Source organism: Pseudophryne corroboree, chromosome 11 (assembly GCF_028390025.1).
Source record: "Pseudophryne corroboree isolate aPseCor3 chromosome 11, aPseCor3.hap2, whole genome shotgun sequence".
Classification (NCBI taxonomy): Eukaryota; Metazoa; Chordata; class Amphibia; order Anura; family Myobatrachidae; genus Pseudophryne; species Pseudophryne corroboree.
In genome coordinates this window covers 77,472,182-77,491,571 of record NC_086454.1, presented here as the reverse complement: position 1 = coordinate 77,491,571, position 19,390 = coordinate 77,472,182, and positions in this window count along the sequence as shown.

Genomic DNA, 19,390 nt, shown 5'->3' with positions numbered 1-19,390 from the left:
CGTCTAACACCAACATAGTTGTTAAGGCCTCAGTTATCCGCTTTGCAGCAGGATGACTGCTGTGATATTTCATCTTCCTCGCAAAGGACTGTTGGACAGTCAATTGCTTACTGGAAGTAGTACAAGTGGGCTTACGACTTCCCCTCTGGGATGACCATCGACTCCCAGCAGCAACAACAGCAGCGCCAGCAGCAGTAGGCGTTACACGCAAGGATGCATCGGAGGAATCCCAGGCAGGAGAGGACTCGTCAGAATTGCCAGTGACATGGCCTGCAGGACTATTGGCATTCCTGGGGAAGGAGGAAATTGACACTGAGGGAGTTGGTGGGGTGGCTTGCGTGAGCTTGGTTACAAGAGGAAGGGATTTACTGGTCAGTGGACTGCTTCCGCTGTCGCCCAAAGTTTTTGAACTTGTCACTGACTTATTATGAATGCGCTGCAGGTGACGTATAAGGGAGGATGTTCCGAGGTGGTTAACGTCCTTACCCCTACTTATTACAGCTTGACAAAGGCAACACACGGCTTGACACCTGTTGTCCGCTTTTCTGTTGAAATACCTCCACACTGAAGAGCTGATTTTTTTGGTATTTTCACCAGGCATGTCAACGGCCATATTCCTCCCACGGACAACAGGTGTCTCCCCGGGTGCCTGACTTAAACAAACCACCTCACCATCAGAATCCTCCTGGTCAATTTCCTCCCCAGCGCCAGTAACACCCATATCCTCCTCATCCTGGTGTACTTCAACACTGACATCTTCAATCTGACTAACAGGAACTGGACTGCGGGTGCTCCTTCCAGCACTTGCAGGGGGCGTGCAAATGGTGGAAGGCGCATGCTCTTCACGTCCAGTGTTGGGAAGGTCAGGCATCGCAACCGACACAATTGGACTCTCCTTGTGGATTTGGGATTTCGAAGAACGCACAGTTCTTTGCGTTGCTTTTGCCAGCTTGAGTCTTTTCAGTTTTCTAGCGAGAGGCTGAGTGCTTCCATCCTCATGTGAAGCTGAACCACTAGCCATGAACATAGGCCAGGGCCTCAGCCGTTCCTTGCCACTCCGTGTGGTAAATGGCATATTGGCAAGTTTACGCTTCTCCTCCGACAATTTTATTTTAGGTTTTGGAGTCCTTTTTTTACTGATATTTGGTGTTTTGGATTTGGCATGCTCTGTACTATGACATTGGGCATCGGCCTTGGCAGACGACGTTGCTGGCATTTCATCGTCTCGGCCATGACTAGTGGCAGCAGCTTCAGCACGAGGTGGAAGTGGATCTTGATCTTTCCCTAATTTTGGAACCTCAACATTTTTGTTCTCCATATTTTAATAGGCACAACTAAAAGGCACCTCAGGTAAACAATGGAGATGGATGGATACTAGTATACTTATGGATGGACTGCCGAGTGCCGACACAGAGGTAGCTACAGCCGTGGACTACCGTACTGTGTCTGCTGCTAATATAGACTGGATGATAATGAGATGAAATCAATATATATATATGTATGTATATATAATATCACTAGTACTGCAGCCGGACAGGTAGATAATATATTTATTAGGTAATGATGACTGATGACGGACCTGCTGGACACTGTCAGCTCAGCAGCACCGCAGACTGCTACAGTAAGCTACTATACTATAGTAGTATGTACAAAGAAGAAAGAAAAAAAAAACCATGGGTAGGTGGTATACAATTATGGATGGACTGCCGAGTGCCGACACAGAGGTAGCTACAGCCGTGGACTAACGTACTGTGTCTGCTGCTAATATAGACTGGATGATTGATAATGAGATGAAATCAATATATATATATGTATGTATATATAATATCACTAGTACTACAGCCGGACAGGTAGATAATATATTTATTAGGTAATGATGACTGATGATGGACCTGCTGGACACTGTCAGCTCAGCAGCACCGCAGACTGCTACAGTAAGCTACTATACTATACTAGTAGTATGTACAAAGAAGAAAGAAAAAAAAAACACGGGTAGGTGGTATACAATTATGGATGGACTGCCGAGTGCCGACACAGAGGTAGCTACAGCCGTGGACTAACGTACTGTGTCTGCTGCTAATATAGACTGGATGATTGATAATGAGATGAAATCAATATATATATATGTATGTATATATAATATCACTAGTACTGCAGCCGGACAGGTAGATAATATATTTATTAGGTAATGATGACTGATGACGGACCTGCTGGACACTGTCAGCTCAGCAGCACCGCAGACTGCTACAGTAAGCTACTATACTATAGTAGTATGTACAAAGAAGAAAGAAAAAAAAAAAAACACGGGTAGGTGGTATACAATTATGGATGGACTGCCGAGTGCCGACACAGAGGTAGCTACAGCCGTGGACTAACGTACTGTGTCTGCTGCTAATATAGACTGGATGATTGATAATGAGATGAAATCAATATATATATATATATGTATGTATATATAATATCACTAGTACTGCAGCCGGACAGGTAGATAATATATTTATTAGGTAATGATGACTGATGACGGACCTGCTGGACACTGTCAGCTCAGCAGCACCGCAGACTGCTACAGTAAGCTACTATACTATACTAGTAGTATGTACAAAGAAGAAAGAAAAGAAAAAAACCACGGGTAGGTGGTATACAATTATGGATGGACTGCCGAGTGCCGACACAGAGGTAGCTACAGCCGTGGACTAACGTACTGTATCTGCTGCTAATATAGACTGGATGATTGATAATGAGATGAAATCAATATATATATATATGTATGTATATATAATATCACTAGTACTGCAGCCGGACAGGTAGATAATATATTTATTAGGTAATGATGACTGATGACGGACCTGCTGGACACTGTCAGCTCAGCAGCACCGCAGACTGCTACAGTAAGCTACTATACTATACTAGTAGTATGTACAAAGAAGAAAGAAAAGAAAAAAACCACGGGTAGGTGGTATACAATTATGGATGGACTGCCGAGTGCCGACACAGAGGTAGCTACAGCCGTGGACTAACGTACTGTGTCTGCTGCTAATATAGACTGGATGATTGATAATGAGATGAAATCAATATATATATATATGTATGTATATATAATATCACTAGTACTGCAGCCGGACAGGTAGATAATATATTTATTAGGTAATGATGACTGATGACGGACCTGCTGGACACTGTCAGCTCAGCAGCACCGCAGACTGCTACAGTAAGCTACTATACTATAGTAGTATGTACAAAGAAGAAAGAAAAAAAAAACCACGGGTAGGTGGTATACAATTATGGATGGACTGCCGAGTGCCGACACAGAGGTAGCTACAGCCGTGGACTAACGTACTGTGTCTGCTGCTAATATAGACTGGATGATTGATAATGAGATGAAATCAATATATATATATGTATGTATATATAATATCACTAGTACTGCAGCCGGACAGGTAGATAATATATTTATTAGGTAATGATGACTGATGACGGACCTGCTGGACACTGTCAGCTCAGCAGCACCGCAGACTGCTACAGTAAGCTACTATACTATAGTAGTATGTACAAAGAAGAAAGGAAAAAAAAAACCACGGGTAGGTGGTATACAATTATGGATGGACTGCCGAGTGCCGACACAGAGGTAGCTACAGCCGTGGACTAACGTACTGTGTCTGCTGCTAATATAGACTGGATGATTGATAATGAGATGAAATCAATATATATATATGTATGTATATATAATATCACTAGTACTGCAGCCGGACAGGTAGATAATATATTTATTAGGTAATGATGACTGATAACGGACCTGCTGGACACTGTCAGCTCAGCAGCACCGCAGACTGCTACAGTAAGCTACTATACTCTATAGTAGTATGTACAAAGAAGAAAGAAAAAAAAACAACCACGGGTAGGTGGTATACAATTATGGATGGACTGCCGAGTGCCGACACAGAGGTAGCTACAGCCGTGGACTAACGTACTGTGTCTGCTGCTAATATAGAGTCTAGACTGGATGATAAATTATTGATAATGAGATGAAATCAATATAATATCACTAGTACTGCAGCCGGACAGGTACTATATATATTTATTATGTAATGACTGATGACGGACCTGCTGGACACTGTCAGGTCAGCACAGCACCGCAGACTGCTACAGTAAGCTACTATAGTAGTATGTATAAAGAAGAATGAAAAAAAAAAAAACCACGGGTAGGTGGTATACAATATTATATATATATATATATATATATATTATATACAATTATATATATATATATATATATATATATATATATATATATATTAAACTGGTGGTGATTGATTATTAAACTGGTGGTCACTTCAGGTCACGTTGCACTCCGAGGCCTAAGCAGACAATCACAAAATATATTATTATACTGGTGGTCAGTGTGGTCACAACAATGGCAGTGTGGCACTGACTCTGGCAGCAAAAGTGTGCACTGTACGTTATATGTACTCCTGAGTCCTGCTCTCAGACTCTAACTGCTCCCCACTGTCAGTGTCTCCCCCACAAGTCAGATAATACACTTACAGTCACACTATCTATTATCTAATCTAGTATAAAATATCACTTCAGCAGCAAGTAGTATAGTAGTATACAGTATAGTAGTACTCCTCCTAATAATGCTCCCCAAAATACTGTGTCTCTCTCTTCTCTAAACGGAGAGGACGCCAGCCACGTCCTCTCCCTATGACTCTCAATGCACGTGTGAAAATGGCGGCGACGCGCGGCTCCTTATATAGAATCCGAGTCTCGCGATAGAATCCGAGCCTCGCGAGAATCCGACAGCGTGATGATGACGTTCGGGCGCGCTCGGGTTAGCCGAGCAAGGCGGGAAGATCCGAGCCTGCTCGGACCCGTGTAAAAAACCTGAAGTTCGGGCGGGTTCGGATTCAGAGGAACCGAACCCGCTCATCTCTAGTGCAAACTACACAAGCCAATAGAATTGTGTAATCCCAATGATAACCAGGTTTTCAGGACACATATAGGTACAACACTTCTAAACATATTTGCCTCTACTTATGCATGCACAATTTGTGATGTTATATAAGTGTAAGAAGGCAATAGCAGAACATTAGTCTTGTGCCTCTCAGTAATATATACCCCCTACTGTACATTGTCTGGTGGAGGGTAATATTGTAAGGGAGAGAAATTGTTCTTGTTTCTTTGCAGTAAGTGTAATCAAATGTGGATCTCAAATTAATAGATTATTATTACTTACTACTTGCCATAAAGGGTGACATGTTGCACATGAAGGAACTGATGGATAGCTGCACACAAGTCGGACGCATTGCATGCTGGGATCTAAATGCAGATATGCGCCCATTTGCAGATGCGACTCATTTAGGCGGCTACACTCAGTTGTGTCAATAGGGGGGTGCAAACTGCAGCGGAGGGGGGTGACAGTGACACCACAATGACATTAGTTGGGAGTGTCGCTATTGTGCAGCACCCCCTCTACTGGTCACTGAGGAGACAGCAGTGCAGGGAGAGTCTTGGGGGCAGCCCAGCATCTCCAGGAGTTCTGGGCATGCTCCCAGAGTGATGAAATGGGGTCGTGCAGCGGGGCCACAGCCTCTTCCCATAAGGTCAAGCCCCTTTTTCCGGGCATGTGGGGACCATTTACTGCACTGGTTGAACGTAGTGACGCCACTATCTACCCTTTCCCTATGAATCTGCTTATGGAAGTAGCCGTGTTAACTATCAATGAGAATTTGCACCAGCTCTATCTTTGGTGCAAGAGATTTAAGCCGTAGTTGCAGTGTACCCTTAGCCTACGTGCCAACGCCCTATTGCCACCCATTTATACGCATTCATCTGTAAGTGGTGCAACTGCGTTGTGTACAATTCTGAATTGCCTGCAGTTGCTGGTAGTTGCGTGTGCTAGATCTGGTCACATGTACACATGTGTGAAAAATTGCAAGATCTATTTAACAATGTGACAATGAACCTCATAAGGACCCGTTCAGGGGCGGATCCAGGAAAAAATGACAGGGGGGGCACGTGCCTTGGTGCCCCCCCCCCCCCCCCCCTAAATCCGCCACTGGACCTGTTGCACGTCTTGTTATGTAAAAAGTTTCCCGACACTTCTAAGCATATAATAAACCGGATCCGGTATGAAATACCAGAAGACAGGATGCTGGTTGTCAGTATAGCGACTGCGGCATACTGACAGGCTCATTGCGGCAGACTGCAGGCTCGCTGCGCTCGACACGCTTTGACTCCGACTTGGTTGGTAGCGTGGACCCACCAACCGAGTGGGAAATACTGGCGGGTGTCAGAATTCTGGTCGCTGGTATAAAGTCGGCTTTCAGGATTCCGGCGTCAGTATCCTCAACGCCAGGATCCCGACAGCCGCCATTTTAATTGCATCCCAATAAACCATGTGGTCATACTGTATATTTAATGCTGCTAAACTTTTGTTTGCTACTGACTGGAAGCGTTTTACCGCACTTTCTATTGCTGCTCTGATCAATAGAGTTTGGTATACCACTTCTATGGAATATATTACTGTCCTCCTCCGTGATAAAATCCCCAGATTTCATGACTGCTTAGTATTCTCATAATAATAGATGCCTACCGGGCCTGAAATAAACCTTATTTTAGTTATTAGGCTTTTTTTTTATTGTTTACTAATGGCCCAGAGGGTCTACTTGTCTATTTATTTGCTTATGGGGGGTAGCCAATTACCCACGGTCAATGACCGCAGATAACTGTATAACCAGGGGCTATCCAATTAGCCCCGATGCGACGCACTCCTCCCCCCAATGCCGACACTTATCGGGGATTATGCATAATCCTATTCCGAGATAAATTGCCTGCCGAAGCGATAATAACTCATGGGATCGGTTTGTTTTCGGCTGTTCAAAATATCCTATAATTGGATACCGCGATAATGACCATCGGTTAAAAATCGTGGTATCTGGACATTTTGATCCGCCGGAAACGGATTGCCTCTAATTGGATACCACCTTTTGTCGTTTTACTTATAATAATAATAATAATAATAATAATAATAATAATAATAATTATAACAACAACAGGGCTCCAGGCGCTTATGATTGGTGCTTTCATGACCCCACTGTCTAGTGTTCCCCCTCCCTTTTTCCACCTCCCATCCTAGATTTTTTTTTTATTATTATCTTCATTCCTATTTTATTTACTTTTGTATTTTTTTTAGATGTTTTTTACTGTATTTTGTGTAAAAAAAAATAAAAAAATGTTGTGACGACATTTATCATGTTTTGCTGTGTACTGCATTCTGTAGCTCCACAGAGTTTCTGACCTTCTGATACTATTTCATGTGTTGCAGCTATATTGTTAGTTACCCGTGTTGCCTGGTATCTTTGATTTTTTATTTCTATGTACTGTTTGATGCAATTACATGTTCTTTGAAATATCAAATATTCTTTTTATCTGTCATCTACCTTTATATCGATTCCCAAGAAATTGCAAAATCCTTCTGCAAGACAGACTCCTAAATAAATCCCACAAAAATTATACCTACAATATAAACACAGTAACCAGTGATCTCCAGTCAGACAGAAATCCTAAGTATTTACATAGTTTTCTAGTATACCCACAAAGTTATGCATTTATTCTAGATGTTTGGATTTAGGAAGACATTGGGGGCAAGATGTACTAAGCCTTGAAAAGTACCAGACAATCAGCATCTAACTGGCATGTTAAAAGGCTGTGTTTGAAAAAAATTACAGGAATTGATTGGTTGGTATTTTATCACTCTCCAGTTTATCACTTTTCAAGGCTTAGTACAGAGGTTCCCAAACGCGGTCCTCAAGGCACCCCAACAGTCCAGGATTTAGGTATATCCATGGCTCAGCACAGATGGTTAAATCAAATAGACTAAGGTGCTAATTAAGTCACCTGTGGTCAAGCATGGATACATTTAAAACCAGGACCGTTGGGGTGACTTGAGGACCGCGTTTGGGAACCTCTGGCTTAGTACATCTGGCCCTGGGACTGATAGTGTATAGCACAGGTTCTCAAACTCGGTCCTCAGGACCCCGCACGGTGCATGTTTTGCAGATAACCCAGCAGGTGCACAAGTGTATTAATTACTCACTGACACATTTTAAAAGGTCCAACGGTGGAGCTAATTATTTCACTTGCAATCCTGTGAGGAGACCTGTAAAACATGCACCGTGTGCGGTCCTGAGGACCGAGTTTGAGAACCTGTGGTGTATAGAGTGTACATGCCCACGTGTCACTGGCCACACCCACCCAGCACTGGTCACACCTCCACTCCTTCTAAATATAGGCATCCACAGGTCCGTGTGGCCTTTAATCCGGGCCAGGCGATCCCTCATGGTGCATAACAAAATAGTGTGGAGCTCTTTGTCCTAAGGAGTTTACAATCTATACATTTATACTTATTATTCTCCTCTGCCACCTCCATCAAACAGAGCACTTGTTTCTAAAACAGTAAAGTTATTTAAGGGGCAGATGTACTAAGCATTGGAGAGAGAGAAAGTGGAGCATACTTGCCTACTGACAGGGCCGGTTCTTAGCTTTGTGGCGCCCCGGGCAAAATATAGGGGCGTGGCTTCAAATGGGGGCATGGTCACGACGCTGAAAGAAAAAATTAAATAAAAAAAAAGTATACTTACCATCCCCGTTCCTGATCCAGACCGCTGCAGACCCCCTCTGCCGGCGGCGCCGCTCTTCTCCTCTCCTCTCTTCTCTTCCATCTATGGGAGAGACGTTATTACGTCTCTCCCATAGAACAGCATAGACACTAGAGGTCAATTATGACCTCTAGTGTCTGTGCCACTATGCTGTGCGGTGCGCGATGACGTCATCTCGCATCGCACAGCAAAGGTCCTCTACATGAAGGGAAACTAGACCGTAGCGTCAATTAGCTAGCTCACCACAGGTGATGGCAATCATACATTACCAGGAAAGTCCAGGAACAGAGCATTTTCTCCCTCATGGAGAGGGTCAGGTAGGCAAGTATGAAGTGGAGAGAGGTAAACTACAAACCAACCAGCTCCTGTCATTTTACAAACACAGCCGGTAACATGTAAATTAGGAGCTGATTGGTTGGTACTTTATCTCTTTCCAAGGCTTAGTACATCTCCCCCATAGTCTCATTTTTAACAGATGGCCATTAGCAAAAATAAATGTACACCCTTTTGTATCAAAAACTGTGCAGAAAATGGGAAAACTGAATACTCCTGTAAGGTATGTGTGAGGTGGGCTATCTTTTAGGGTATGTACCGAACATGGGCGCCATCTTATAATCGGCCATCTTGAATCTAAGTCAGTATTTTCAAATGGAAAGGGGGTCGTGTAACTTGTCAAACAACATCAGAATTTGCTGAAAAGCTTATTGCTGCAAACATAAAATTAGCAGTCATGGTTCAAAAGTGACAACACTTTTTTTGCTGCAGGTAACTGAAGAAGGGTTTGACAAAAGAGGAGAGAATTGAGGTCATTTTGATGTCTGGAGAAGGAAGTTTCCGCGTCATAGCTGCAGATTTTATCAACCGGCACCCAGAAAGACCTCCAATTTCACATAACACAGTCAGGTGCCTTATTTCCAAATTCCGAGAGACTGGGACTGTGGCTGACAAGTCACGGAGTGGTCGTCCAAAAAGTGCTACTGATGAGACAACCTCAACAATGGTTTTGGCATCCTTCGTGACGAGCTCACAACGCAGCACAACGCTCACACATTAAATGACTATCCTTTATGGAGCCTGTAATTCCAACAAAAAAAGTGTTGTCACTTTTGAACCATAACTGCTATTTCAAATCTGTTTGCAGCAGTAAACGTTTCTTAAAATTCTGATGTTGTTTGACATGTTACATAACCCCCTTTCCATTTGAAAAAACTGACTTAGATTCAAGATGGCCAATTTCAAGATGGCACCCATGTTTGGTACATACCCTAAAAGATAGTAGCTCACCTCACCCATACCTTACTGGAGTATTCAGTTTTCCCATTTCCTGCACAGTTTTCGATACAAAAGGGTGTACATTTATTTTTGCTAATGGCCATCTGTTAAAAATGAGACTATGGGGGAGATGTACTAAGCCTTGGAAAGAGATAAAGTATATATATATATATATATATCAGTGGCGTGCAGTGAGGTCAGTGGCTGGTGAGGCACTACAGCCATAATGTACGCCGCATCCTGCCGATGACCCCTACCGCCTCCGAGCCAATGCCCGCTGCCACCGCCAATGGCTTACAAACTCGCCCACCATCAACTGACCCAGCCCTCCGACACTAATTTGCATCTCAGTCCGATGCCGCCAATGCCCGCTGCCTGCCTGCTCATCATACTTGTTGTATATTGTACATTTTTATAGAAAAAAAAATAAAAATAGTGTTTGGGACTGGGAAGGGAGTGGGAGGAGGGCATGAATGCAATTTTTTTGTCCAGGGCTTCCATTAACTTAATGGAGAAGGGTCTGAATGGGTTAAAAAATGTAAAAAAAAAATGCGTGAGGTCCCCCCTCCTAAGTATAACCAGCTTCGGGCTCTTTGAGCCGGTCCTGGTTGTATAAATACTGGGGGAAAAATTGGACAGGGGTTCCCCGTATTTAGACAACCAGCTCCAGGCTCTTAGTCCGGTCCTGGTTCCAAAAATACGGGGAACAAAAGATGTAGGGGTCCCCCGTATTTTTAAAACCAGCACCGGGCTCCACTAGCCAGGGACATAATGCCACAGCCGGGGGACACATTTATGTAGGTCCCTGCGGCCGTGGCATCACCCCCCCAACTAGTCACCCCTGGCCGGGGTTCCCTGGAGGAGTGGGGACCCCTTAAATCAAGGGGTCACCCCCCTCCAGGCACCCAAGGGCCAGTTGTGAAGCCCGAGGCTATCCCCAGCACCCCTGGGCGGTGGGTGCCGGGCTGATAGTCATGTGTGTAAAAAAAGAATATTTTTGTTGTTGTTGTGGAACTACAAGGCCCAGCAAGCCTCCCCCACTTGCTGGTACTTGGAGAACATCAAGTACCAGCATGCGGGGAAATAACGGGCCCGCTGGTACCTGTAGTTCTACAACAACAAAAATACCCAAATAAAAACACAACTCACACACCGTGAAAGTAAAAATTTATTAAAACACACTTACACACTCACACATACTTACCTACATCCCACGCCGGTCATGTCCACTTGTCCAGTAGAATCCAATAGGGGTACCTTTAAAAATGAGAGACAGATTACTTACCTACATCCCACGCCAATCACGTCCACTTGTCCAGTAGAATCCAATAGGGGTACCTGTAAAAATGAGAGACAGATTACTTACCTACATCCCACGCCGATCACGTCCACTTGTCCAGTAGAATCCAATAGGGTAGGGGTACCTGTATAAATGAACATTATACTTACAAACTGAGAGAGAGAGAGAGAGAGAGAGAGAGAGAGAGTGTGAGGGCGGGATGTACTAAGTAGTAATATAGCGGTAACACCTGTTACCGGCCCGATGTCTTTTCCCCGTATGTTCTATTAATCCTCAGCCTACTGCGCTGTCAGTTGCTTCTGCATCTCCTGTTACACGTGACTTCTTCGGCACGGTACCTGCTGTCATAGGTAGCCTATTGTTCCACCACGGGCACCGTATGTACGAACGTACAGAACCTGTCACCTCCAGGCATATGTGCCATCGTTTAATGATCGGAGGTGATGGGTCCCGTACGTTCGTATATACGGTGCCCGCGGTGGACCAATAGGCTACCTATGAGAGCAGGTATCGTGCAGAAGTCACGTGTAACAGGTGCAAGTGACAGCGTGGCGGGTTAATTAAATACGGGGAAAAGATATTGAGCTGGTAGGACACACACACACCCCTACCTGCTGCTGGGTAGAGCCGCACGAGACCGACACACACACCCCTACCTGCTGCTGCACACACACACACACACACACACACACACACACACACACACACACACACACACCCCTACCTGCCGCTGCTGGACCCCCCCCCCCCCCCCACACACACACCTGCTGCTGCTGGACGACCCACCCACCCACCCCTACCGGCTGCTGCTGGACACACACACACACAACACACACAAACACTACCTCTGCTGCTGCTGGACACCTCCCCCCCCCCCCCCCCCCACACACACACACACACCTGCTGCTGCTGGACACACACACAAACACTACCTCTGCTGCTGCTGGACACCCCCCACACACACACAACTGCTGCTGCTGGACACACACACACGCACACACACTACCTCTGCTGCTGCTGCTGGACGACCCCCCCCCACACACACCCCTCCATCCCCTACCTGCTGCTGCTGGACACACACACACAACACACGCAAAAACTACCTCTGCTGCTGCTGGACACCCCCCCCCCCCCACACACACACACACACACACACCTGCTGCTGCTGGACACACACACACACACACACACACACACACACACTACCTCTGCTGCTGCTGGACACACACACACACACACACACTACCTCTGCTGCTGCTGCTGGACGACCCCCCACACCCCTCCACCCCCTACCTGCTGCTGCTGGACACACACACACAACACACACAACACACACAAAAACTACCTCTGCTGCTGCTGGACCCCCCCCCCCCACACACACACACACACCTGCTGCTGGACACACAAACACACACACACACACTACCTCTGCTGCTGCTGGACACACACACACACACACACACACACACACACACACTACCTCTGCTGCTGGATGACCCCCCCCCCCCCTCCCTACCTGCTGCTGCTGGACACACACACACACACAACACACACAAACAGTACCTCTGCTGCTGCTGGGGAGAGCCGCTCCGGTCAGCGGGAGGGTGGAGGAGGGGGAGAGCCGCACATCACGGCGCTTTGGTCAGCAGGAAGATGGAGGAGGTCGGGGGAGAGCCGCACTCCCGCCTACCTCCAGCGACACTCACCGCCAGGACCCGCCGCCTCCAGCGCCGCATGTGTGGGATTGGACAGCAGATCCAGCACTGGATACGCTGTCCAATCACAGGTGCCTCGCTGACATGGGGGTGGTGTCCCTGTCAGCGAGGCATTTGTAGAAGTGCCGCTTCCCCATCTGTTTTGAATGGGCTTTTACAGCCCAGTGCTTGGCCCTGCCCCCCGCTCAGTCCCGTTTCAATTCTGTATGAGAGGCACCTGCTGTCAGTGCCTCGCAAGCACATTAAACCGCAAAAATTATTAGAATTAATTAAAGAAGATACTTATGACACAGAATATGTGTCATAAGTATCTTCTTTATATTATTTTAATAATTAATCACAGGAGAGGCACTGCCTCCCCTGACTGCACGTCCCTGATATATATATATATATATGTTGTTTTTTTATTTGAAACCAACCAAACTGCTTTTACGTGAAGGAGACTCGTGCAACTCTGCTTCAATAATGCAATTGTTCGTATCTTATCTGCAACAGGAAACATTGTCTTTAGCTTCCTCTCACCGATAATTATAATTAATGTTTCAGTCTGACTCTTCACAAGCTGTATTGAAATTGATACCCCACAGATAACGCATGCTTGGCAGTAATAATAGCATGCTGTCATGAAGCCTGACCCCTCACCATGCCAGACGCAGACCCCTTATATTGCTGAGTACAGGAATCTGCGTTGCTGCGCGGGAAGCTTGGTATGCATACTAAAAGCAGATCACTTTAGAAACATAATTACTGCAGAAAAAGGTAATTTTATCTGTACATCATGACAAATAGACGTCTGGTGTATAGAGATAAACCTGAACCAAGGTCGGTGTAGTGTATGGGAACAGAGGTGCCATTGTCTGAAGATGGATTCAGACCTCACACAATGGCCTCAGATTTATCAGCTTAATAAAATAACTATCAAACAGGAGACACTCTCTGACACCCGTACGTAGCGACAAACCTGTCCATTCACTTACCCTGCAGTTACTGGGGCTGATTCTGTGCCAGGCATGGAGTAGTTGCTTGTGTGATGCCGTGGCAGCCAGATGTACTACATTATCATACCTCCCATCGATCCCTATTCCGCTATTCGGACACTGTCCCGCTGTCCCTCCCACGGGTCGCAGAGTCCCGTGGGCAGAGGGGTGGGGGGAGGCAGTTCAGGGAACATGTGATCACCGCATCACTACACAGAAAAGAAGCCGGTGATCTCTGGATAGATGCTGTGTGCGTGCAGTGCGTCGTAGTTAGCATGGGGTCTGCCTAGCTGATCGGGGAGCGCTGGCACCCCCCCAAAAAGACGAAAACGGGAAAGTGACGTGAGGCCCTGCCTATCCATCCGATGTTACTCCCCTTCTCAACAGAGGCCCCACCCTTTTTTCGTGATAGCGCGACTTAGCCGTGTAACAGTCTCTCTTTCGGTTGAAGTATGATATCTCTTTTTCTTTTTTCTCTATTTCTTCTATTGCTTGATCTAAAGTTTCTTCTTTGTATCCTTTCTCCATGAAGTCTTTCTTCATCTGTTGTATTTGTTCATTGCAGATTTCCTTCATTGGGACTTCCGGTGGGCGGGCCGAACGATCCGGCTGCCTCTCTCCTGAGCTCTCCCTCCAGGCTCACTAACTAGCCTATTCTAGCGGCTCAACCTGGACCGGAGACCCCACAATTACACCCGCGGGTCCCGGAGATAATAGGGAGCGAAGTGGTGTGTGTCCCGGCTCGCTCCCCCCCCCCCCCCCGTTTCGCCCACCGCAGTGAATGACGGCGGCCATCTTGGACCTCGTGCAGGGCCGCGACTAGGCTGCCTGAGGGATCCCGGACCGCTTGCAGCACTCCGCTGTGCCCCCCCCCCCCCCGGCGGCCCGCCGGACCCCACACTGCTGACTGGCAACTCCGCTCTCTCAGGTGCATGCGGACGTGACTCGTCCTGCCGCCGCAGCGGCTGTGTCTCCCCTTGACCCTCTGTCTGGGAACCTGGTGCGCCCTATGCCCCCCTGCCCTCATTGAAGAGACGCGGACCCTTGCCATCTCTGCACCGCACCGCCGGCCTACACCATCGGCGGGCTGGCACTAGTAGCAACGTGTGCATCCTGCTGGCCCCTGCTTGTGCCTGTCGGAGAAGAGTCTACACTACACATCTAGGGCTTCTCAGGTACCGCGCTGGTCGCTGCCTGAGCTCTGCCCTTGCTGCGGTTACACGTGGGCTGTCTTGCTTCCCTGCCTCACCTCCCACTGCCACAACTTGTGCCTGGATGAAGCGTATTCAGCCTCGACCCTCCTAAACGTAGTTGCTTGAATCATATTCTCCACTATGGAAAAGTATGTGGCCAAAACACTCTGCGCGAATAAGAATTCTCAAAACAAAAATAAACCAACAGCTAAAGATAAAGAGCAAAGCCCTATTCAGCAGGGGTATCCGTCCTCTCCTGGCAGGATAGACGCAGATGACCTGTCGCTTGCCGATGTCCGAGCTAGCCTGTCCTCAATACAAAAGGCCAGAGAAATTTCAGAAATCATCTCACCACTCTTAGACGCAAAGCTGGAGCCATTGATGGAGGCCATTACGTCAGCGGCAGCTCAACTGACCCAACACACACAACGTTTGGCAGAGGCCGAGGACCGGATCTCCACATTGGAGGATGATCATCATGCGATCCAATCCCAACAGCAATCAAATGACAGCACATTGGCGGCCATGAGCGATAAACTCGAGGATTTGGAAAATCGCAACCGCCGGACAACTTGCGCCTGATTGGCCTCCCAGAGTCGGTTAGACAGAAAGACCTGCTAGACTTGGTTACCCGCTGGCTCCCCACAACTCTTGATTTGCCCCCCTCACCCACTTTTTATATGGTTGAACGAGCGCACCGCATCGGCCCCTGATAGACAATCTTCACAATCTTCCCAGTCACGTCCTAGACCTGTAATTTTCAAGCTGCTGAATTATCTTGACAAGGTGAAGATCTTGGAGGCCTATCGCAGATGCTCTGACCTCCGTTATGAAGGATCTAAACTTCTGCTCTTTCAGGACTTTTCTTTCCAAGTTTCAACACAATGAAGAGAATTCTCCCCTGTCTGCAAAGAACTGTTTTCCAAAAGCATCAGATTCGCTCTTCTTTACCCTGCAAAACTAAGACTCTTTCATGCCGGCAAACCACATTATTTCGATACCCCGGACTCTGCTCGCAACTTTCTCAAGTCCACTCTTTACCCACATCACAACCTGATTCTCGGATGGACGATGCTGATTGACTTTTCTAAAACCAAGTATTTTTTCTCCTTTCTCTTCTTTTATCTCTTCTTTCTGCTCCAATGGATAGTACACTGTTAATTATTTACATTTGGCTCTTACAGCCATTGCTGTGTAAGTGCTTTTCTTACTCATTGAGGTTGCGGGGTTGGCGGGAGGCCCTTCTTCCATTTTCTCTGTCAGCCCCTTTTTCTTTCTCTTTCTCTATTCATGCTAAGGTTTCTGTTACATATGGATGGTTATTACTACTATCATATTGGGTTCAAAAATTCAAAAATGTTTTTGACGGGTGGCCAAAGTTATATCGGTTAGTACTTTGTACATGTATCATATTGTTTCGTTATATGTTTATTGTGACTCCACGTGACTTCCTGACGTGCTCCTTTAGCCCTTCCCCTGCTCGCTGGGACGGGGGATTGGGCTTTCGATTGTGGCTTCTCCTTCTGCGTTCCATCGGACTGGGCATTGGATAATGCCGGACCCTAAAGATGTTGAGCCCCCCCTTGATAGCTCAAGGAGGTCTCTCAAGTTTGTCTCGTGGAACGTAGAGGGTTTGAACACACCAATCAAGAGGAAAAAAGTACTGAACCACCTTAAAAAATTCCATCCCGATGTGGTGTTTCTACAAGAGACACACTGGCGAATTACTGATCCTAATATACTTAGGGACACCTGGGTTGGAGACTTTAGAAGTGCCTCATATACTACCAAAACAAGGGGAGTATTGCTCCTTTTTCGTAAATCATTGCACTACGAGATTAGGGAGGAATGGATAGACCCAGAGGGCCGATTTTTGTTTTTAAAGGTTGATATTGAGGGGGAACGGTTTACTCTGGCGTGTATCTACGCCCCCACAGGGCCAAACGCTTCTTTTTTCTCAGACATCTTTGTTAATTTGCAGGACTGGGTAGAAGGTTCCTTGATTTTAGGGGGAGATCTTAATGTTGTTTCAGACCCGCTGCTAGACGTGTCAGGTGGTCCCAGACAATCGGGTTTGAATAGATCCACTCCCCCACCATTGTCCCTAATGCTGGTCTCCCTACAGCTCTTGGACCCCTGGCGATTTCTTTATCCTGACTCTAGGGAATACTCTTTTTTTTCACACCCACACAAAATATTCTCTAGATTAGATTACTGGCTAGTAGTATCCGCCTCTTTGATCCATAGAGTAGAAGACACCACCATAGCTAATATTCTTCTATCAGACCACGCTCCAATCACTCTATTAATTGCTTTGACCACACCCCGCTCATATTCTCATATCTGGCGGTTCCCAGAACATCTAGCCCACTCAGAAGACTTCAAACTCTATTTGACCCAGTCATATCTCAATTACACAGGTGACAATGCAACACTTATTGATGACATGAACCTTTTCTGGCAGGCTTCTAAGCCTGTTATTAGAGGTCAAATAATCTCATATGTTGCCGCCAGGAAGAAACAACTTCGGGAGAGGATGGCTAAGGCTTCCCTCCAGGTTGCCTCTGTTTATTCCCAACTACTGGCTGACCCGTCTGAATCTAATAGAATATGATATAAAGATGCCAAATTAGTCCATGATGCCCTCTGTACTGAACAAGCCAAACTGTTTCTTTCCTTCCAGTCCAACAAATATTTTTGTTGGGGTAACCGCCCGAGAAATTATTGGCAAATATGGTGAAGGCTCATACGACCCCTAGGCATATCTCCTCTATTCGAGACACTCACACGTCACCTACACTGACACAGGAAACAATCAGTGACACCTTTCTGACTTTCTTCGAGACTCCCGACCAACCAGAAATTGGCTCAGACTTTTTAACACAAGCTGGGCTTCCCGCTTTATCGGAAGAGGACAAAGAATTCCTCACTACTCCCATCACTACAGCGGAATTGGAAGAGGCCATTAAATCTTTAACCAATGGGAAGTCCCCGGGTCCTGACGGATTATCGGCAGCCTATTACAAACTACTCCTCCCACATATAAGCGACCACCTTTTAACATTGTATAATTCAATCTTGGCAGGCCATCCAGCCCCTCCTGACTTTAACACGGCACGGGTTATAGTCCTCCCTAAACCCAATAAAGATCACACTTTGGTCTCGTCTTACCAGCCAATTTCATTATTAAATCAAGATTTTAAATTATTCACGAAGATGCTTGCTTCCCGCCTCCAGTTGGTTCTGCCTAAACTGCTCCATCCTACTCAGACAGGATTTCTACGCAATAGGCACTCTGTACATAATATTCGCTCTTTACTAGCGGCCATGATTAAAACTCATAGCTCACTGGAGACGGGAAACATAGTCCTAAGTTGCGATGCAGACAAGGCCTTTGACCAAGTCTCTTGGGCCCATATTGATAGAATACTTAGATTTAAAAATTTTGGCCTTGATTTTCTCCAGGTGTTTTGCACCCTCTACCAAACTCCAAAAGCCTTCTTAACGATTAATGGTCACAACTCCAGACTCTTTTCCCTAAACCGTGGCACCAGACAGGGCTGCCCCCTATCTCCCCTACTCTTTAACTTAGCTTTAGATCCTCTTCTCCGCCACTTTATAAAGGAAACCAGATGGCAGGGTATAAAACTAGCGGATCGAGAACTTAAATTCTCGGATAATATTTTACTTTGCTTCGGCAACCCCCGGGTGGCCGTACCACATCTACTCGACATTTTAGATTCCTTTGAACAAGTTTCTGGGTTCAAGATCAATTATTCTAAAACTGAGGCTTTGGCCTTCTTTCCCTCGGCCAAAATAGGTTGGGGCGATACCTTCCCATTTCACTGGGCCTCAAATAACTGTATTACCTATCTAGGTATTGTGTTCCCTAATCATCCTTCCGAACTGTACTCCCTTAACTTTCCCCCATTGTTCACTAGGACATATGCTGACATCGCTAGGTGGGCCCACCTTCCCCTTACATACACAGGCAGGAGTCATTTGTATAAAATGATCAGTTTCCCGCGTTTCTTATATGTGCTTCAGATGCTTTCGCTGATTCCGCCCAGGGACATATTCACTCAATTGGATAAGGCACTATCCAAATTTATTTGGGCGTGTAAACGCCCTAGATTCTCATTGTTTAAACTACGTCAACCTCGGTCCCTTGGTGGCTTGAATTTGCCGTGCCTGTACACTTACGTTTTAGCAGCCAATTACAGGATTGCTTTGGACAGGATCGGCAGACAGAGCATATATGCTAACACATATTTAG